Source organism: Ambystoma mexicanum, chromosome 1p, assembly GCF_040938575.1.
Source record: "Ambystoma mexicanum isolate Mex_15411 chromosome 1p, UKY_AmexF1_1, whole genome shotgun sequence".
Classification (NCBI taxonomy): Eukaryota; Metazoa; Chordata; class Amphibia; order Caudata; family Ambystomatidae; genus Ambystoma; species Ambystoma mexicanum.
The window spans coordinates 1,217,694,055-1,217,716,596 of NC_090921.1; positions in this window are offsets into that span (position 1 = coordinate 1,217,694,055).

The following is a 22,542-nucleotide window of genomic DNA, read 5'->3' on the forward strand; positions in this document are numbered from 1 at the left end:
TGATAACTTTTTGCCTTGTGACAACTCACTCCACCCTATGCAATATGAAGAGATGGAAATGAGGGCACACAGGTTTTCAGGAATACAATCAAAAGCAGTTCAGCTCCCCCCAGAAATCTTAGAGAAACAGGGATGATTTTAAGACACAGGCCAAATACTTTTAAATGTGGTTGCAATGAAGTGAAAAATATGCTAAACATGATTTTAATTCCCTATAGGAGATTCAGGGTAGGTGATAGCTACTTTGAATTAGTTCAGGTCAACACTAGCAATGATTCAGGAATGATTATCAGAGTGAAAACGAATTTCAGCATTGGAAAGCAAGAAGCAGCTATTTTTACAAGTGGTGAAGTTGAGTTAGTTTGCAAGTCGAGGCACTTTTTCTGAGTGCGTCGATCGCGATTACGGAAAAAACTATAAGGTCTGGGTCTGACGGGTTCTGGATACAGCTCTGCTTTCCGTGTCTGGTCTGGCACAGGGTTCTAGCCAGAATCAAACAGCTCGCCCAGCTGGTGAATAGTTTGGTTAGGTTGCTTGATTCTGAAGCCTGCTGAGAAGGATTCAGCTTTTGGTTCAGGCCTCTCTGCTTCAAGTTCTGGAGTCTATCTGGAGTCTAAATTCTGGATGTGGTAGGGCAGCATGCTGCGCAGAAATCGATTAAAGAGTGGAAAATGATTGTCTATCTGGGTATCAGTGGCTCATTTTATGTCTTTTGAAAGTGGGTGGGAAGGCTGACTTTCTATGCCCAACCCTCTGAGGATGCTGATAGGTTAAAGGATTTACTGTGACCTTACTGGAGAAGGGAATTGTGAGTCAGAATGAGTCAGAGTGATGCTATGTTTATGGCTTGGCTGAAAGAACACTCCCCTTGCATTTACTTAGAAAAACAATTTTTCATAACCAAACATGCTTCCCAGATACACAAGTTATTGAAATTACATGTACACATCACAGATGAATTAAGACAGGTCTCTTTTCAACCCCGATCTTTCTAAGAGCTTGGGTGCAGAAGTGACAAAATTGTGCGCTTTTGATGGGTTTCGCAATATTGGTTTTTCATCAAATCTGACATGGAGGTACACACCCTCTCTAGGCATATTAAAGTAAGTTTTGAGGTCTCTAGCATAAACACAGATGTTACAATATTAATAATTACAGGGCTTGGCCTCAGAACATCCTACAACGTCCAGCTTCTTCTCAAATTGTGGGTGCATTTTTCATATTAAGAATCCCCAAATTGTACATTTCTGTCAGCTTGATACAATATTTTATAAGCAATTTAATAAAACATACATTTGCTTCCACTGCAGTACACCCATTTGTTTGTTCCCGCCCCTAGAAACTAGGCTTGACTCAGAGGTCAATGTCTTGCCTTCCCCAGAGCAGTGTTGACAGTTCACACCCAGAATCAGCATACCCTATTCAGCTGAAGGAATCCTTTGTCTGGTTTTTCCTGCTAGCAGGGCATCAGTCCAGGGTGCCACTCTCCATCTGATTAACAGAACCATGTGATTCCCTGCCTTCTTGCTGAGAATACTAGGCGTGAAGACTTCTCATGGACAAGCAAGCCTTTGAAGTCCCAACTAACTCAGGTTCACTGTTTAGCTCCTGAAATACAAGTCTCCTGTCAGAATTTAGGTCGCTAGCGCCGGTGAATGGCAGGCACCGGTATTGCACCCAATTTTGACAGCTGCCTTAAATTAATACATTACAAAAAGGTGATTTTACTTGATAGCATATGATCCTTGCTAACATTGTATTGATGTGGATTCTGCAGTAGAGTAATGTAGAACACCCAACCAGGAGTTGGATTTTTTTGGTGGCTTCATGCCCATGATTTTAGCGATTTTGAGAATCAAGAACAGAATTGTTGAACAGCTCTGCATTCCTTTGTTTGCTCTTGTTCTGTGGGCAGTCAAAGGATGGGGCTGGCAATGGTCTCCTGTATTAACACTGACAGAGGCAAAAGAAGATGGCAGCCTGTCTGTCAGGTTCTCACTGCGCACTTTCTGGTGATTTATGGCCAGCAGCATGCTTTCCGTCGGCCATTATGATGTTTCCCATGTCAGTAATGCACAATGATGTTGTAGGGTTTGGATGCCTGGATTGAAACATCCCACAAGCCCCCTCTTGCAATGGCCATTCTGAGCTTTCGTCGATGGAACTCACAAGACTGGGATGTTCACCTCATCTTCTTCTGATTCCGCAGATGGCAAAGTTCAGTATCTTCTCCTCCATCAGGGGTGGATCGATCGGTTCTACTCGCCGGTCCTGATGGGAGTATTGGGCGGTACCCCGGGCCTCTCGGATCTTTGTTCCCGGTCCCCAGGTCGTCCTCCTTGGTCAGTCTCCATGGTTTCATCTCTCCTAGGATGACAAAGCAAAAGCAGCAGAAACATATTCGTAGACATTTCCCCACCACTATTAATGTAGTGGGGTGAACATATATATTTTTTTTTTCAGGAGACATTTGCATTCTTATTATGGTATTTCATACACTATATGTGGGATATTTTAGGGTTGGAAATGTATTAATCTGGAGCGGCCCCCTCTGGGATTGCAAATGACTCCTCCAGTTGCTGCAGAGTGTGCCTGGGATGGCAACACTTTAGCTGATTAATATGGACCCATTTTCTTCCCCTTCCGCCCAACTGCCTCTGGGGATGCGGATCTTCTATGCGACTGGTGAGATCTTGTCTACAATTTCAAAAGGTCCCTTCCATGTGGGCAGAAATTTCCGCTGTTTGGCCTGGTTCCTTTGGAAATTGTATAGATAAACCCGGTCTCCTACATTGTATTCTTTCCTGGTAGTCTTCAAGTCATAGTGGGTCTCCATGCTATTGGCTGATCTTTCTAGGTTTCGCTGAGCATAGGCAAAAGCATGTTGAAGGTGTTTTCTTAAATTGTCAACATACTCATGAGTTGTGGAGGCATTGATCAATGTCTGCTCTTGGGCCCTGTAGAGCAAATGCTGAGGAAGCACCATCCTGCGTCCAGTCATCAGCTCAAATGGTGAAATTTTAGTTGCAGATGAAGGGGTAGATCTGATGACCATTAGGACAAGAGGTAATCGGATATGCCAACTTGGCCCAGAATCTGCCACAAACTTTTTTAAGATGCTCACAATGGTTTTGTTGTAACGTTCTACTGCACCCGAAGAAGCTGGTCGGTAAGAAATGTGTAGCTTTCTTTTAACCCCCAGTATCTTCAACATCTTAGTCATTACTTCGCTGGTAAAATGGCTACCTCTGTCTGACTCAATCCTTTGGGGTAGTCCAAAACGTGAAAAGATGTGGTTGATCATCAGGGCAGCTGCTGTTTCTGCCTTGCAGTTTGGGGCTGGGAGACATTCCACCCATTTAGTAAATAAGCATGTCACTGTCAACATTTACTTATTTCCCCTCGAGGCGCGCCCTATGTAGTCGACTTGCAAATCTGACCATGGCAGTGTCATCCCCCTCTTTTGGAGAGGCGCACTGTGTGTGAGGGATGTTGGCTGAAATTGTGCACACACAAGACACCCCTTCAAGTATTGTTCGAGGTCCTGCCCCATGTGTGGCCAGTATGCAACCTCTCTTAAGATCTCAAGTGTTGTGTGAAACCCCCTATGACCGGCTGTGGCCGCATCATGGGCGTGACTTAACATCAGGCTTCGGAATGAGGTAGGAACCACCCACTGATCATGGCCAGCTTGGGATTTCCTTACCAACAAACCATCTTGGATTCAGAACATTTTTGGACATTTCATCAACACTCTAAGGTCCTCTTTCCCAATGTAATCGGTATCTGTCAGGGGAAAGTTCTCAGGGTCCTCAATGTGTTGGCAAAACTTACCAATTATTGGACCCCCTTCTGAGCCGTAATCAAATCAGCATCTGGGGTCTCCTTACTCAATTGTGCAGTTGAAAGATAATTGTGAGCATTTGTCTGGGAACTAGTGATCGCAGTGACCTGGATTTCCCCAAACAGGGACTCAATCGCTATTAGATTCCCTTGGAGGGCCCCAGTTTTGGCCAGATGATCAGCTAAGTCATTTCCAGTTTTGTCTGGTCCCTCTACTTTGGAATGAACCTTGATTTTTTTCCAGTAGATGGTCATCCCATTCGAGGTGACCAGATAATCAATATTTTGGATTAACTTCCCATGTTTCAAGGGTTTGTTATTAGCTCATAACATGCCTCTGGTTTTCCAATTAACCAGGTGCTCCAAGAACCCGTTCCGTACATAATCCAAATCTGTGATTATGACCGGTTTGTGGAGTTGATGTTGGACAGCAGCGAGGATGGCTTAATGCACAGCCATCAACTCTGGAGGGTTCTGGGGACTCATTCACCCATGCATTCCCTACACTGGCCACAAGTTCTTTTCCCTGTTGTTGTCAACATGAAAGGAGCATCCATCCACATAGACAGTGGGCATTCCCTCACACTTGTCGTCTTCAAATACTTTGTGTGGGGAATTAAGGTATGCCTCCATGCTGTCCTTGATTTTTAGACTTTCGTCCTCGAGACAGTTTTCTATGGCACAATCATGCAAGTCAGCCAGACCTTGCGCGAGGGGACTCTTCTTGTTTTGGCCATATCTGACCTCCACAGGAAAGCCTTGCATTGACAGAATCCAGGAAGTATTTCGGGAATTACTCACATTTCCGGCCCGGATTCTGTCACTTTGGAGATATTGCAGAGGCTGGTGTGGAGTCTCCACTATGATGTGTTCCCCCTGGATAAATGGGCGGTAATTCTTCAATGCCCACACCCTTGCCAGGAGTGCCTTCTCACAATCGTTGAATTTTTCCTCCACGGAGGATAAAGTTTTGCTCGCATAGGAGATTACTTTATTGACCTTGTCATGCTTTTGATATAATACTGCAGTGAAGCATGTATTAGAGAACCCTGTCTCCAATAAAAGCTCCTTGTTTCTGACAGGGTAAGCTAGGCAAGGCACTTGTGAGAGGCTTCTTTTGAGCTGTCTTACTGCCTCGGATATTTCTGGACCCCATTCCCACTTGACCCCCCCTTCATGAGAAGAATCAGGGGTCTGGTGATCGCTGCGTAGCACTTAATGAACTTTCTGCTGTAATTAGTCAGTCCTTGGAGGCTCCTTAGCTCCCTCAGAGTTGTGGGGTCCTTTAGTTTCTGAAGTGCTTCCACTTCCTTTTCCTGGGGACAGAGACCCTGAGGAGTAATCTCATGCCCCAAGAAATTGACACAGGTTCTACACCACTGTGCTTTCTGAAAGGAAAGTTTTGCTCCGGCGGCCCTCAACTGTGTCAGAACATAACGGATCTCCGCTATGTGTTCCTCCACAGATTAACTTTTGATGAGGACATCATCTACATAAGCCAGGTTACCCCTCGCATCCAGGTCGGCATGGCCTTGTGTAGGAAAATGTTGAATTAATTGCCGGAGTTGAGATATCCGAAGGGAGTCCAGGTCCATGTGTACTGCTGGCCCCAAAAGGTAAAAGCCAGCTTGTATTGGTCCTCCCTACTGACAGGCACAGTCCAATATCCATTGGTCAGGTCTATTGCAGTGAATATCTGTGACCCCTGGATATGGGCCAGCCCTTGGTCAATGTAGGAAAGAGGCCATCGGGAAGTATGGACCCTTTTGTTGAGCTCCCTGAGGTCGGCTCAGAGTCTCCACTGGCCGTTTGGCTTCAATATTCCCAGCACCGGATTATTGAAGGTGCTGTGTACTGGACCGATTATCCCCCGGGACTCAAGGGTCTTAATTATTTCAGTAAGGGACTCCATGGATGCGAGAGGCAAACGATATTGCTTCACAAACACTGGAGTCATGCCAGGGTCCATGGGAATTGTTGTTGTCTGGATGTCGGTGCGACCACAGTCATATGAGTCCACCGCAAAGAGATCTTGGAAATCCAAGAAAACTTGTTTCAACTTTTGCTTCTGCTCCAGAGTCACACAGGCATCAGCTAGGTTGACTCTCTCTTCAACCATCTGCCTGAAGCCTGGAAAGACTTCTGGTTTTGCTATCTCAGCGGCCTCCTCCAGCTGGGTGGAGAAGTCCCTGTTCAGAGTGCTGATTTGGACTGGAGGCTTCAGGTGGGAAAGGCAGCCCTCATGGACCTGGAAAATCACCTCAACCCTCCTGAAGTCACAAGTCACATCTTCCTTACCATAAGGGCAGGAAGTGTACACCAGGAAGTTCCCCGCATGCTGGGTAAAGATCCCGTCTGGTGTTGTATTGTCATCACTGTCACTGTCAAAACAGTCCTTGGGGATTGGTCCTAATAGTTAATTTCCTAAATCAATGGAGAAATGTCGGTCATCAACCGCCATTCCAATAATGGTGCCTGCGGCTAGAGTAATACTCTTTAAGTCGCTGTTATCCACCTCTATTGGAATGGTGTCATGTTCTAGATTGACTAACGGTGTTGGGTTTACCCCCAACTCTTGCTGTTGGAGAGAAGCATTTAGATGAATATAAGCATCAGGTTTTTTCAATTTTTGTCCTCTTTTAAATTTCACTTCGAGGGAGCATTGTCGGGTCCTTTCTGGGATGGTGACTTCCTCTTTAATCTGAATTTCATCTGCATAAGGTAGCAATTGAGCTGACCGAAATGCTTTTTCTGGATCATAAAAACCCATGGGATTATCCGCTAATTGGGACCAAGCTTTGAAGTTTATTAGGTCCAAACTAATGGCAAAGCGATTGAGAATGTCACTGCCTAAGTAAAAGGCGGCAGTGACGTCTCGCACGACCCAATAATTATGGACTATGCTCTTGTTGCCAATGGAGATTTTGAACATACACCTGTTTGGCAGTAGATGTTTGAAATTGCGTGTTTCCAGATCCATTTCCCATTTGTCTATCAGTTTGAATGTGGGAATGGCTGGATCTTTTGGGAGTTGGTGGAACATGGCTTCGCTGACGAAGCTCTTACCGTTGTTCACACACAGTCGGGCGAGAACAGAATCCTTCCCTTCATTTAACTGAACAGGGATGAACAACTGCTCTCCAATTTGCTGAATATCAGCCAGGCTCTGAGCTAATTTCACATCTTTCTGGACTATTGGAGTGGGAATGTCTGATTGTGGATTAGTAAAGAATTTCAGAGTGTTTCCTTCCAGTGTAGAATACCACCTTAAACTGGAAGGAAGGTTGATTTTCAGAAATAGAGAGGACACCCCATCATCAGTCTGTTGTCCTACTGCTATTACTGTCACGTCTGGAATTTGGTTGTTCTGGAAGTGAAACTCTACTTGGTCAGATTTTTGTTCAACCATGTGGCATGTGCCGTTTAAACTAACATGGTTGGCACTCTGTTTTAATTTTATTGGTCGGCTAGTCTGGGTCCAGAGGACCTTGTTTATGCAATCTATTAGGGGTGACAACCTTCTCAGGAGGTCATTCCCTAGTAAACAAGGGGTGCCCTCTGGAGTCACTACTATGACCGGGTGTTTCACCTTGTGTCGCCCAATTTTAATGTCCCAATCCGCAGTCCCCTCGACAGGAATTTCCTTCCCATCAAAGTTGTGAAGTTGTCCAGGAAGAGAGGTGAGAGGAATTTGGTAATTTTTCCCCCTCCCTGAATTTAGTTTGTCAAAGGCTCTTTTGGACAAAAGGGTAGCTTGCGATCCAGGGTCCACCAGTGCAAAAATTGTACCCTGCCCCTGTACTTGTACCGGGGCATAGTATCTTACCTCCTTCTCCTCAAGGGGGCACAGATAATGCACATTTTTGGACAACTGGTGGGCCAATTTTCTGGTTTTGGACAAGGAAAGAGAAGAGATTTGGGCAGAATTATGTGAAGAGTCTTGGGAATCTGAAAGAAAAAGTTGGCAACTGGAGATGGGAGACATTTTGAGTTCCCCTGGTTCCGGTTCTGGGCCGCTCCCCCCCCCCCTTTTTGGAGGCAGTCACCAGGATGGGTTTGAACCAGGGAATTTTTATGCTGTTGGTTCTGGGATGAGATGATGGGCGGCGCTAGGTCAGTCCCCACATCTACCCAGTCTGTCTTTGAATCCCTTGGGACCCATTTTTCTTTGGGAGGAGTTCCCCCATCTCTGAAGGAGAAGATCCTTTTCCCAGGATCCTCTGAGGATCCCTCTCCCTCAAATTGGTAGATCTGTACCTCATCCTCAAAGTGGGTCTGTTTGGATCCTTTGTTTCTCCTACCTCCTCTCTGCTCCTTGTGTGGCAGACTTTCAGGGGTAGGAGATTTTGTTTCTGGTTCCTGGGTTTCCAGGGGCTGTTCACAAGTGGGGAAGGAAGCTTCCTCCGAGGCTTTACACCCCGCTTCCCCTTGTGCCTCCTCCCTGGGAACCGGTGGGTTTTCGGGGTGCTGCCCCCATCATTGTTCTGGAGCACCAGGCCCAGAGTTTGGGGCATTCTGCACCGGAATGCTCATCTGGGGGTTCTGCTGAGCCCTCAGCATGCGACCCAGCTCCTGTGCCATATTTTGGGCCTTGGCACTCTAACTGTGAAACCCGCTCAGGCTGATACGGGTTCTGTTTTCTCCCCTGGGCTGATCCGGGGAAGGGTAGCTATCCCTTCTCTGGTAGTACCCTGGGTTGGGAAGATTTGGGTACCCCTCCACCCTTGGCCTCCCCTCTCCCCGATTAGGTGGTCTGGGCTCAGGGAAGTGGGGAAAGAAGGATGGTTAATTTTGGGGCTGGAAGTTGGGTGGATACCTGGGGAAAACATTCTGCCCAGGATTTGGGGAATTTCTGCCCTCTTGTGGGTAGTTAGGTGGGAAGTTCCCTGGGTTAGGTGCTTGGCTGGATCCCCCCCTTGGGCTGGAGGAGTCAACACATAACCCAGGATGGATAAGTTTCCCTTGTAGCTGGGATTTACATAGTCAGGGGAGTGAGGGACCCCATTTGTGCGGCTACCTATTTGACTTCTTGTTTGTGACTGGCCCGAGGGCCTTCTGGCCTTGGCATTATACGGTGCAGGCAGGTTTTTAGGCCGCCCCATCTCCAAATCTAAAATGGGCGCAACCTTTACCTCTGCCACCTTGTCAGTAGCAGGGGTGCTGATCGGTTTGGGCTTTTCTGCGCATTACTTTTATTTTCTATGGGCTTCTGCACCTCATATATTCGGGTGGCCTGTTCAATGACCCAGTCTAGTGACCGTTTCTCATGAAAATCTCTCACTAGCTGGGTCATGATGTATTTGGGCAAGGCATGGAAAAAAGTGTTAACACATTCTTTGCTGTCCGTGGGCACCCTTTTGGAAGTCTGTGCAAAGGCACGCTTCAATTCCTGCACAAATTCCTGTGGGGCCTGATCCTCCCCACATTGCAAATTGTAGGCTGCCTTGCGAGCCTCTTGGGGATTCCGGTGAACAGAAAAATGTTTCAAGATGGCCGTCCTGTATGTGGACCATCTTGAATGGTTTTGGTCCTCCAGCCCAGCAAAGAAACTGGAGTATTCTGGGGAGAATGTCCATTTTATATACTGAATGCAGCTACTGCTGTCTTTCATATGTAAATTCTCCATCATTTGCTCAAAGAGCTCCAAGTGTTCCCACACAGAATACTTGGCGTTCTTGTGATAAGGCGTGATGACACTCCTGATTGCCTTAATCTGTTTTAACGGGTCCTTAAGCAAGGCCCTTTTTTGCCATATTGGCCTTCTTGGTTTGGGTACCCCTGGTCCATTCATCCTCTGACTCAGAAGCACTGCTCACAGAGGGGCCCGTCTGATCTTCCAGGTTTTCCCAGATTCTGCGAGCTTGGGAATGGCTGGCAGAATGTGAGGACCTGGTCTTCTGTGTCCTGTGATGTTCAGAGGAGTCTTCAGATTCCTCCTTGCTGCCAGGATTTGATGTGTACCCCCCCCCACTGATCTAACTGGGCAGAGGTTTTCAGAATGCCCTTAGAGGGCCTACTCTCTCGGGGTTCCCCACTAAATTGCACTGTACTTGGGTGCCCATAGCCGGATGCCCGCCCATCCATTCCTGGGAGGTACTGGCCTATGAGCCCTGTACTTTTGGCTGGATAGTAATCGGCCATCCCGTGGCCCTGGGCTCATGTGCGCCATGGGACATGGGGGTGGCAGAGTCCAAGGCTATCTGTTGCTGGAGCCTATCATTGTGCTGATAGAGAGCCTCATTTTCCCTCTGTGCTTCCTGGTTGGTCTTGGAGTACTGGGCCAGTCTTTGCTGCAGGAGGGTTACCCCCTGAGTCCCATCCCTACTTGCCTGCTCCTTTCTTGCCAGAGCATCTTCCACCCTCCTGGTGTGCTCTAACAAGTTCTGATTTTCTTTTTGGAGGTCACCCAGTCCCTGGAGGGCCAAGTGATTTTCTTCCGTTTTCTTTTTTAAGTGGCAGACTTCCTGGCCTAAGGTATCCCTTTCCTGAGTAAGAGCCTGCATCTGTGCCGCCAGGTCATCCCTCTGCCTTTGAAGGGCACCAGCTTTCTGGTGCTCTTCATCAAACTCTGCCTGGGTATCCTCTTTTTCTCTATCCAATTGGCTTTGCAGGGTGGCTACCTGCTTTGTGCATGCCCTGTTGAAATCTATCTGTTGCTCCAGCTTTTTCTGGCTCTGCAGTAAGGAGTCCAAACCTTCTTGATGCTCCTTCTGCAAGGTCAGAATCTGCTATCCTGGTCTGCCTTTTCCTGTTGCAGGATAACCATATCCTCTTTTATTTTTATGATATACTGTCTACTATCATTTTCTGACTCCTTGCTCCTGTGCAGCTTCTGCTCAGAAGAGTCCAGATCAGTTTGGGCCTTCTCTAATGTGATCAGTTGCCTACTTGCCAGATCTTGGCCTTCAGCACGTTTGTGCTGTATGACTCACGTATATAAATATAAATATGCCGCTATCCTGGCAATCTTGTCGTGCTCATCTTTGACTTTAGGGGCCATATATAGTTCACTCAGGGCCACATGTAAGGGACCCTGATCTCTCCATATATCTGACCCTGTTGCAGTGATCTGGGGTGGGATTACCTGCAACCACCCCGTCTGGTCCTGCTGAGTCCACTCACCTCTCACAAATAGCTTATGTAAGAGGTGCTCTCTTGCTATTTTGATGTCTACCAGTGTCGTCATTCTGGAAATCGATTTCCATCCTGATTTACAGAAGTTAGTATTTTGCAAAACAGACTGTTTCCTTAGAGCGTTCCTTTGAGGAGTGCTTTTACATCGTAACACAGCGTGGTGATCCAACAGGGTTTATGTATCCTGTCAGTTAGCACACTGTATTAAGCTGCACAAGTGGTAGTTCTAATCCAGACGTCCTGTTACGAGCCCCCACTCTGTAAGTGACTTCAATCAAGCACTCCAACTAAGTCAATGCGAGTCTGGGATGCCCAATGGAAGCCCTTATTCATATATTTTTTGTCAGGTTCTTAAATGTGGATGATAAACCCTTATATAACGCCCCTCTCTTTGAATCCCACTGACCTCACTGAGCCAAGAAGTAGGTTTGTTTTGCAAATTGCAAGGTTTATTGGAAAAATTAAACAATATATATACATCACACTTTTATGAATAAATTAATATTTGATAGCACAGTTATGAGTTTGAACAGTGATCAACAATGGATAATATTACAGTAGCACAATTCCTTATTTACTTAGGAGTTGGTATAGAAAGGATAAGGTAGCAGAGAATACTTTGTATAGTTTCAAGGAAAAACAATGATGGAAAGAATGCAGGCAGAGAAATAAAACTCGATATGGATTCAACAAGAGATATTATGATCACTTTTTGCCTTGTGACAACTCACTACCCCCCTATGCAATATGAAGAGATGGAAATGAGGGCACACAGGTTTTCAGGAAAACAATCAAAAGCAGTTCAGTTCCCGTTCCCCCCAGCAAGTTTAGAGAAACAGGGATGATTTTAAAACACAGGCCAAATACTTTTAAATGTGGTTGCAATGAAGTGGAAAATATGCTAAAAATAATTTTAATTCCCTATAGGAGATTCAGGGTAGGTGATAGCTACTTTGAATTAGTTCAGGTCAACACTAGCAATGATTCAGGAATGATTATCAGAGTGAAAACGAATTTTAGCAGTGGAAAGCAAGAAGCAGCTATTTTTACAAGTGGTGAAGTTGAGCTAGTTTTCAATTCGTGCACTTTTTCCGAGTGCGTCGATCGCGATTACGGAAAAACTACAAGGTCTGGGTCTGACGGGTTCTGGATACAGCTCTGCTTTCTGGGTCTGGGTCTGGCGCAGGGTTCTAGCCAGAATCAAACAGCTCGCCTGGCTGTTGAATAGTTTGATTAGGTTGCTTGACTCTGAGGCCTGCTGAGAGGATTCAGCTTTTGGTTCAGGCCTCTCTGCTTCAAGTTCTGGAGTCTATCTGGAGTCTAAGTTCTGGATATGGTCGGGCAGCGTGCTGCGCAGGAATCGATTAAAGAGTGGAAACTGAATGTCTATCTGGGTCTCAGTGGCTCTTTTTATGTCTTTTGAAAGTGAGTGGGAAGGCTGACTTTCTATGCCCAACCCTCTGAGAATGCTGATAGGTTAAAGGATTTACTGTGACCTGACTGGAGAAGGGAATTGTGAGTCAGAATGAGTCAGAGTGATGCTATGTGTATGACGTGGCTGAAAGAACACTCCCCATTGCATTTACTTAGAAAAACAATTTTTCATAACCAAACATGCTTCCCAGATACACAAGTTGTGGAAATTACATGTACACATCACAGATGAATTAAGACAGGTCTCTGTTCAACCCCGATCTTTCTAAGAGCTTGGGTGCAGAAGTGACAACATTTTGCGCTTTTGATGGGTTTCGCAATATTGGTTTTTCATCAAATCTGACACAGAGGTACACACCCTCTCTAGGCATATTACAGTAAATTTTGAGATCTCTAGCATAAACACAGACGTTACAATATTAATAATTACAGGGCTTGGCCTCAGAACATCCTACAACGTCCAGCTTTGTCTCAAATTGTGGGTGCATTCTTCATATTAAGAATCCCCAATTTGTACATTTCTGTCAGCTTGATACAATATTTTATAAGCAATTTTATAAAACATACATTTGCTTCCACTGCAGTACACCCATTTGTTTGTCCCCGCCCCTAGAAACTTGGCTTAGCTCGGAGGTCAAATGTCTTGCCTTCCCCCAGAGCAGTGTTGACAGTTCACACCCAAAATCAGCATACCCTATTCAGCTGAAGGAATCCTTTGTCTGGTTTTTCCTGCTAGCAGGGCATCAGTCTAAGGTGCCACTCTCCATCTGATTAACAGAACCACGTGATTTCCTGCCTTCTTGCTGAGAATACTAGGTGTGAAGACTTCTCATGGACAAGCAAGCCTTTGAAGTCCCAGCTAACTCAGGTTCACTGTTTAGCTCCTGAAATACAAGTCTCCTGTCAGAATTTAGGTCTCTAGCACCGGTCAGTGGCAGGCACCGGTATTGCACCCATTTTTGACAGCTGACTTAAATTAATACATTTCAAAAAGGGCATTTTACTTGATAGCATATGATCTTTGCTAACATTGTACTGATGTGGATTCTGCAGTAGAGTAATGTAGATTACCTTACCAGGAGTTGGATTTTCTTGGTGGTTTCATGCCCATGATTTTAGAAATTTTGACAATCAAGAAATGAATTGTTGAACAGCTCTGTATTCCTTTGTCTGCTCTTGTTCTGTGGCCAGCCAAAGGATAGGGCTGGCAATGGTCTCCTGTATTAACACTGACAGAGGCAAAAGAAGATGGCAGCCTGTCTGTCAGGTTTTCACTGTGCACTTTCTGGTGATTTATAGCCAGCAGCATGCTTTCCGGTGGCCATTATGATGTTTCCCATGTCAGTAATACACAATGATGTTGTAGGGCTTGGATGCGTGGATTGAAACATCCCACCTCGCTGATCTTGCAGCTGTATTTTACTTTTAAGTTCATTCACGGGTCTGCCTTTCTTCGCGTCTCATCCACACACGTGCATACTTCACTTGTGATATGAAGTTGCTACTTCATTCACTTTAACCCACACACCAGTCTCTCAGGTGTCATGGCCACAGGCCCTGGAACGCAAAAACCACACCATCTAGTGATGGAGAAATGGGTCACTTGACTCACTTATGTCCCTTTGGGACCCATAAACACAGGGGCCCTGGCTGGACTCAGTTCTGGTGCCTTTGGCAGCAGACTCATATACAGATGTGAGCAGGAACACTTTATTTCAGTGCAGGAGTGCGTTTACTTTATTTTAGTGCAGGAGTGGTTTTACTTTATTTGAGTGCAGGAATGCTTTTATTTTACAATAACTTTCCAGGAGCTGAAAGCCTTTATTCCAGAGAACCTCCTCATGTGCTGACTCATCGGGTGTGGCTCCCTAGGCCTGGTCTTCATGTGCTGTGTTTGTGTTATATGGGGGGGAGTTGGGACTTTGGAAAATCCTAAACAATAGGATGGGGTAGATGAACAAAAAAGGGGGGGATACTGCGTCTAACCATGAGCTATCTCATCCCCCCTCCCTCAAGACCCCTCATCCAGGTGATTCTCCACAGTGGTCTACCCCCATGAACTGGATCCGAAAGCGATGGCCGTGTCCTGGCCACCTGGATGACAAGTGCCTGAGGATTAGCGGGTATGATACCCCATGGTTTCTCACAGGAGTTTGCTCAAGAACTCAATCAGTAATTTGCCTAAATTGCTCGACATGTCGATACCGAAAGTCAGGATAGTACAACTTTCTCCAAAGCCCTTCTGAAATATGTCATGACTCAGTCTGCGATTCTGATGACTTGAGATCGTTGTACTTGATTATTACCCAAGCTACAAGGATGTATGAGTCACAAAACCCAATGACTCCCAAAAACAATGAAAAGTGACCCAAACAGATGCCTGCACCAACCCCAATTGGTTCCATGTAATAAAGTCACCATAATAAATCTTGCAGTAAAATATGCCAAATTTATTTCATTTTTAGTTTTTACTTTTTTCACATATATATGCGGGGAAGGCCCTCCCCATAACATAAATACTTACCATTACCCACCACAAACATATATATATGTGAAAAAAGTGCATTTAAAAAAATAACCAAAATCAGCATTTTTTACAGTGGGATAATCTCTACTTAATCTCTGGATTAATAAATCTATACTTAATTACTGGATAACCCCCATTAAGGTAGCTGCATTGAACAGTACTACTAAATTTGAATTAGACAGGCAGGCCAAAGACTTACTCCTGTGCTGTTAAAGATATTAACAAGCAGAGAATACCCTGTGTTCAAAGCTAACCAAAAAGTCCTCCATCTGGCATGCAACATACCAAACCAACAGAATCATAGACCTACATGAGTCCTCAGTACTTAGATAATAGGCCTATCCTGGTCGTCAAATATATTCCTCCATCAGAGACAGTTAAACAAAACCCAGGATCAGGTTCCCAGGGGAATCTAAAGAAGAATCTTTCTTTGGAAATACACCAATAACCTCTTCCTATAACCAATTACTAACTCAACTTTCTCCATCCTCCTTCTAGGTTCCAAGATAACCGATCCTAGTATCAGAGTGAGTGGGGACCAAACAATGCGCCCAACAACAGTTATCAGAATTTCCCGCAATACTACCCTAGAAGAGTTAGTTATGTTCCAAGGGAGGAAAATAGTTATGGCCACAAATCTCCCCACATTCCAGGGGGTGGAGAAAAGATTTATACATTGGAGTGAAAGGTCAAACAATTAACATAGGGCATTACTCAAGTGATAAGATCCCAACAGTAGAACCCTCACATTAATTCTTCTAAGAACACTGCCCAAGCTGAATCAACGAGGAAGAGAGGACATTGACAGGAGGAAAATATTCAAAATGCAAATGAACAAGGAGAAGAGGACAAGCGTAATAATGTACAAAAGATGTGCCACGAGTTGGAGGAAGCTTATTTCATGCTCTGTGAAAATATAACTGAGTTTGCTGAAAAATTGATAGAGACTCAGAGGGATACTTATTCCTTCCTTGAGACCAAATTAAGTAAAAATAGGAATATGAAACTCAGTGAAGAGAATAAATGTGACAATCACATTTGAGTAAGAGTAGAAAACAGTGGAGATAGAGCTAAGAGTGTTTTTATTTCAATGATGGATTGCCAACTAAAAGAACAAAAAAATCAAACTTAAAAGATGAGTAACAAATACTTTGTGTGACAAATCCTAGTAGTGTGTCACCTCTCCCATAGGGTGAGCCATCCCTTTCGGATTAGGGAGGTTAGCTTGCAACTCTTAACACCTTCTAGGGGACAGGGCAAGTGGTATCCCTCTTGAGGTGACTCCGTCTTAGTATACAGGGAAACCTCAGAGAGAGATTGAAGCCATACATTTTCCTCAGAGACAAACGTTGTTATGGGGAAAGCAGAAATCAAGATGAGTGAGAACAGATTTTTTTAACAATGGCTGGCTCAGTCTTTGATCCAATCTTCATTTCATCCAATTAAGATAAAACAGCAGAATGACAGGTACACCAGCCACCTGAAGTCACGTCAAGTGAGGAAGCAATCAGGATGGAGTGGATGGAGTCTGGACTGTAATTGTGCTGCAGCCCACATTCAGAGGGGAGACACAGAACCTCAGACATGGCATGGCACCCAGAGGCCCACACTAGGAGGTGCATCTTGGCCCGGCAGGTGAGAAATAGGAGTGATTGGGTGTGCAACCTGAGCGAAAACAGAGTTCCTCAGAGGGCTGAAGCAGCGCCTGGAGGAGGGACCTCACACAAGCTCCTGCACTGAGGCAGCAGAAACTAGGAGGAGATGCCCACCACTGTAGAGTCCAGTAGAGGAGTCACATGGCTTCCCGAGGCACAGGAACTGGTGACAAAGCCAGTGAGAGAGGCCCCAGTGTGGGGAGAAAAAACAGCAGAAACCCTGGTATGGGTAGGGAACAGAGAAGCTGCAGAGCGGGGAGGGAAACTGAAATAAGCCTCAATTTGGGTAAGAAACATGCACGCTCCAGAGTGGGGAGAGAAAGCAAGAGAAGCACATTGTGGGGGAAAGCCCAAGACTCCCGAAACAGTGATAGAATCAGCAAGAAATCCCAGATTGGGAAAAAAAGACAAACCTAGTGTGGGTGAAAGAACCAAGGAGCCTTAAGTGGGAAATGAGCAAGTGCAAGGCCATGCCGGGAAGAGAAAAGACTGAGAGCACACCAGATTGCTATAAGGGAAAATACAAAAGCCTTCCTGAAAGGAGATGGACCGCGAGACACACAAATTGAAGGAAAACCAGAGAGACAGGCTGGAACCCCTGGACAGCACTTAAGCCATTCACAAACTATATTTTTTTGGATTGTGAACATAGGCAAGGGCCTATGGCAACGAGACACAAGTTTGAGGGTCAGATGTCAACAGCCACCCCTTTCCCATGGGATAGACCCAAAAGTATGTCTTGGTTGTTATATTTTTTCTTTTGAGCAGTTAAGGAGTGAATGTGGCTTAGGATTTCTGGACAGAAAACTTAATTTATATTCGACCATATTGACAGACTTACAGGCACCCCTTGTCACCTTCATTTGTACAGAGTAGGGCCTAGTATCACATAGTTTCACAATTACAGGGTTAGGGAAAGATTAGGTCTTTTTGAATCAAAAGAGGAAATACAATTTTTGAAAATCATGCCTTCTTGACTGTCTCCTTATTCTGGCCTATCACATTTGAAAGAAAAACATAAGGTTAACCAAGAAACCAGTAAACATGAAACCCCTAAAAATGAAATAAAATCAGTTTGAATGAGACTGAGAAAAGAGGATATTTCTTCATCTCCAGATCTTTCTAGAGACAGTACTCCAAGAGAGCGCAGTGATCTAGAACTTGAGGAGAGTCTGGAAGTCCCTGTTCCATTTGTGATTTCAAAATGTATTGTTTGTACGGAGTCCTATAACTATCAACCTGAACTTGAGTTTAAGGCAGATGCACACAAGGGGCAGGCCAATGTGAAGTTCATGAAACCCCAAACATGAGAAAGACGCATTCAGATCCCTCCTCTGATTCACACTTTCTGAATGAGTGTAAGGGCACACTGTCCCGGTTTGCGTCATTGGCGATTACCATGGTGACTCCGGGACTCATGTTGCCTATTGAGATTCCATTCTCCAGCAGCACTTGGAGCACGCAGAACACTGAGCTGTCAGGTAAGTATATCGCAACTAAAGGATGGCAGCATCATACTGAAAAGGCAACGGTAAGCAGAGTGCAGCACTTTTCAACTGTCTTTATGTGGTTGACTGGCATTTGACTAGGTTATTCTGTATTTCTCTGTTTTCAACCTTGCATCACTCTAGTTCACTCCTGGTTTATGTTTTAGTGTTTGTACACGTTTCCTGACCTCCTTACCACAGCTATGCTTGTGTACCCGGATTGCCCACGGATTTCTGTTGGATTGTTGTTGGATTTTGGATTTCATTTTTTTTACTCTGTATTTTGTTTTCCTCTATTTGCCCACTCTAGACTGTTATCCCCTGGATTAGTTCAAGACCCTCTCTCTTAGACTGAGAGACATTTACCAACCTGTTGTATTCCTATTAGTCGTGCCCTCATTCCATCAGGTCATCTCTATTGCAGTTATCTTCTTTTGCTACCATTTTCATATGGGGCGTGTTTCTTCATTTTTTGTGGTGTTTATTATTTGCTGTCTCCTTACCTTTTTTTCATAACTGGATATCAGGTAAAAGGGAATGCTTAAAGGCTGGGGGGAGCATAGTTGAGAGAACTTCCATCTAATATATCATTTTGTTATCTTGCAGCCTGGTGTTTTGTTACGGTAGTCCTCTACCCTTTTGCTCAATCACTCGGACAGTGTAGTTCTTTGTATCTCACTGGCTGAGGTATTGGCTGGAGTGTTTTTTGTCCGACTTGGATTCAGTCAAGTCCATGGCAGATCTAAAAGCCTACTTGATCCCACCTGGACTGAAAATGGAGCCTGCCCCAGTCTCTGCCATGGCACTCATACATGCAATCAAAGCCCTTCTGGCACACCCATGCTCTAAAGTGGTCACATGATTCCAAATACGATGCCCATCCAGGGCAACATAAGACCTTGGAACTGTTGAACTGCTGGTTGCTGTGCATGAAGCAAGACTGCCTGTGCCATGTGTTAACAAGGAAAGAGTGCTCAGGGTAAACCAGTTGGATTGTTACAACCCATGTCCATTCCGTATAAAACTTAGTATATGTTTTCAATGGATTTTATTACAGACCTACCCAAGATCAACAATAAGTACACTGTATGGGTGGAATTAGATTAGTATTTCAAAATGGCCTGGAATGTTTTATGCAAAAAGACACATCCAGCCACAACCATGGCAGACCGGTGCGTTCACCACATATTCTGGTTTCATGGTCTTATGTCTGATATTGTCGCAGATCATGGATTCCAATTTACAGCACGCTTTTGGAGAACTCTTACCAATCATATGGATATTGACACCCGGTTCTCCACGGCATACCACCCGGAGACAGATGGTCAGATGGAATGAATTAACCAGACCCTCAAACAGTTTCTTCGCTGTCTCTGCTTACAATATCAGAAGGACTGGTTATCCCTGTTAACCATGACAGAATTCGATTATAACAATGCCTCTTACTCCTCGACTGGTTTCTTACCCTTTATGTGGTCTACACTCAACACCCTCGACCCTCCCATTAAGGGAGAATGAGAAGACTCCTGTACCTGTGGCTGACGTTTGACATCCTCACTTGCATGGTATCCATAATGAAACCGACTTACATCTGCGCGAAGCACAAGAAAGAGTTTGCCATTTTGCTGATCACCATCGACAGGATACGCTACATTACATTATTGGTAATGGTTGTCCACAGGTCACCTGCATCTCTTTGGTCAGAGTAATCTACTACCGAAACACATGTGCCTATACAAAATCACTCAGGGAATCCACCCAGTTACTTTCTGAGTAGTGGCATGTACATTATGTCTTCCATATATCTCTGATCAAAATGTACATCCCTGGCACTCACTGAGTAGACCACCCGGGTCCTATTCTGGTGGATTCCACTGAAGAATATGAAGTACAAAACGTGTTGGACTCCTGAGTTTCAAGGGATCGGTTATTCTATCTGATCAACTGGAAGGATTACAGACCTGAAGAATATTTCTGGGAACCTGCTTTTCATGTTCACGCCCATTTCCTGGTCTCCCGATTCGTTCTTAGACATAAGTGTGGTACTTAGCATTGTGGAGGGGATATGTAAGGGCACATGGACCCAGTCTGCGTCATTGACACTTACTGTGGCAACTCCAGGACATCTGTCATCAATTGGGACTACATTCGCCAGCAGGACATGGGGCATGCAGAGCGCTGGGTTGTCACGTGAGAATGTCACAATGAAGGGAGGACAGCAGCATACTGAAAAGGCCATGATAAGCACAGCACAGTGCTTTTCAACTGTTGTTGTGGGGTTGCTTGGCATTTGGCTAGATCACTCTGTATTCTTCTGTTTTTAGACTTTGCACAGCTCTAGTAACTGTCTTGGATTACGTTTTGGTTTTTCTAAACGTTACCAGACCTCGGCCTTTGTACCCGGATTGCTCATGGATTTCCCTTGGATTGTTGTTGGATTATTTTTTTTTTTACTCTGGATTTTGTTTCCTTGTATTTTCCCTCTTAAGACTGTTTTTTCCTGGATTAATTCTGTATCCTTTCTCCTGGACTCAGAGAAATTTACCAGCCAGTTGTTTTCCCATTAGTTGCTGCCAAGTGCCTTTGTGTCAGCTCCCTTGCGGTTATTTTCTTTTACTACTGTTTCACTACATGCCATGTTCCTTCTTTTTTTTGGTGGATATCCTTTGCTGTTTCCTTACCTTTTTTCATAACTGGATATCAGGTAACACGGAGTACTAATGAGCTGGGGGGTGCATAGTTGAGAGAACCTCCATCTAATATATCACTGTGTTTCCTTGCAGTCTGGCGTTTAGGGGTGGCAGTCTTCTACCCCTTTGCTCAATCACTGGGCCTGTAACTCACTGGTTGGGGTATTGGGAGGAAGGTTATTTTCTCCACCTAGGATTCAGTCAAGTCCCTGAGTTGGGAATGAAACATGAGAGTTTTTTCATACCTATACGGGTTTAGAGACACTGTGATGGGCTCTTATAGATACAGGACCTAAGGGGACCTTGCCCTGTCGATAAGCACTTGATACTTTTAACCAAAAAAAGAGGTGAAAATCATTGATTTATCTTGAAACCCCTACTTGGAGAAATACACATCAAAGAACATTGTAGTAGATGCAATTTCCAAAGTACAAATCAAAATAGTGTAATATCGACTCACCCATCCACTGATTGTCATGTCTCCTCTGTGCACATATTTCTTACTGGGGAACAACTAACTTTGTAGGCTTTCACCTTTGATAGATGGTATGAACCAGACATCTGGACTCAAACTCACCACATGATCAAGTTTAAAAGATGTGCCAATTATGTCACTTTATATGGTACTTGTTCAATTGAGGAACATCCCAAATTAAGAGAAATTCATTTCTACTAGACTCAAGTCCATGACATCACTACCATATATGTGAAGGGACAGGATGCTAGTAAGGTAACTCCCACAACCTTTACAAAATAATTGTCCTCTAAATAATGAGTGGTTCCCATTTCGATGGAAACACCTTGCAGTTCTATCCATGGAGGACCTCCAGCGAGGCTTAAATCAGCCAGAATAACTAAGGAGATAATATATGAAGCCTATTTACTTTACCAATGAAAGGAGAGCTCATATTCATCCTCATTCACATTAATGGAGATAAGGATTTGGTTCCATCAGATTTGGTTCCATCAGAAGACTGTTAAACTCGACGATTGTAGAGACAATAGATGTCCACAAATTTGTCGAACAACCCTGTCCCCTGCACACCCTATTTTTATTGTAAATAGAATCAATCTGTTTCTAATATATTCTTGAAGATATTCTATATAGTAAAATTTGAAAGAACAACATTTACAACTGTGTTTTCATCAAAGTGATTCTTTATATAAAAAAATTATTTTAATGTGTATACGTTTTCCAATAATAGTCAATAAGAGCAGACTATTGCAAACTCATCATAGTCTGATTTAACAATTGGTACATCATCATTCAATTAGTCTTAATTCTTCAGGTAGACATAAGCATAGTATAAGACATCTCTGGTTCACATATTTATTTATAGCCCAACATTACATTCTTCCAAGTTATATATATTTTTTCAGGTTGTCCTTAAATGCTTTTCACTTGATGCGTTTCGGGGCAATACATTCCCCTTCTTCAGAAGTTGTCTACCAGATCCCTTTTGTAGTATATCATGATGTATAATAGATAGGAATATTTTTAGTTAATGTTACATTCTATCATATTATTCTTTCATGACTTGATGACTCATATCTCATAATCACCTGGATGTGTGATCTGTTAATGTGTTTTCTTATTCATTAGTGGTATCATCCCAAGTAGCTGGCCCTAAAAATCGAAAAAACTATGGTAAATTCAATGAAGTTCTAAATCACAAGTTAAAAAGATAAAACGTCCAGTTGGCCTCTTAAGTAATCTTATAAAGAGACTAGTGCATATAATTACCTGATTCAGTAATAATCACATAGAATGG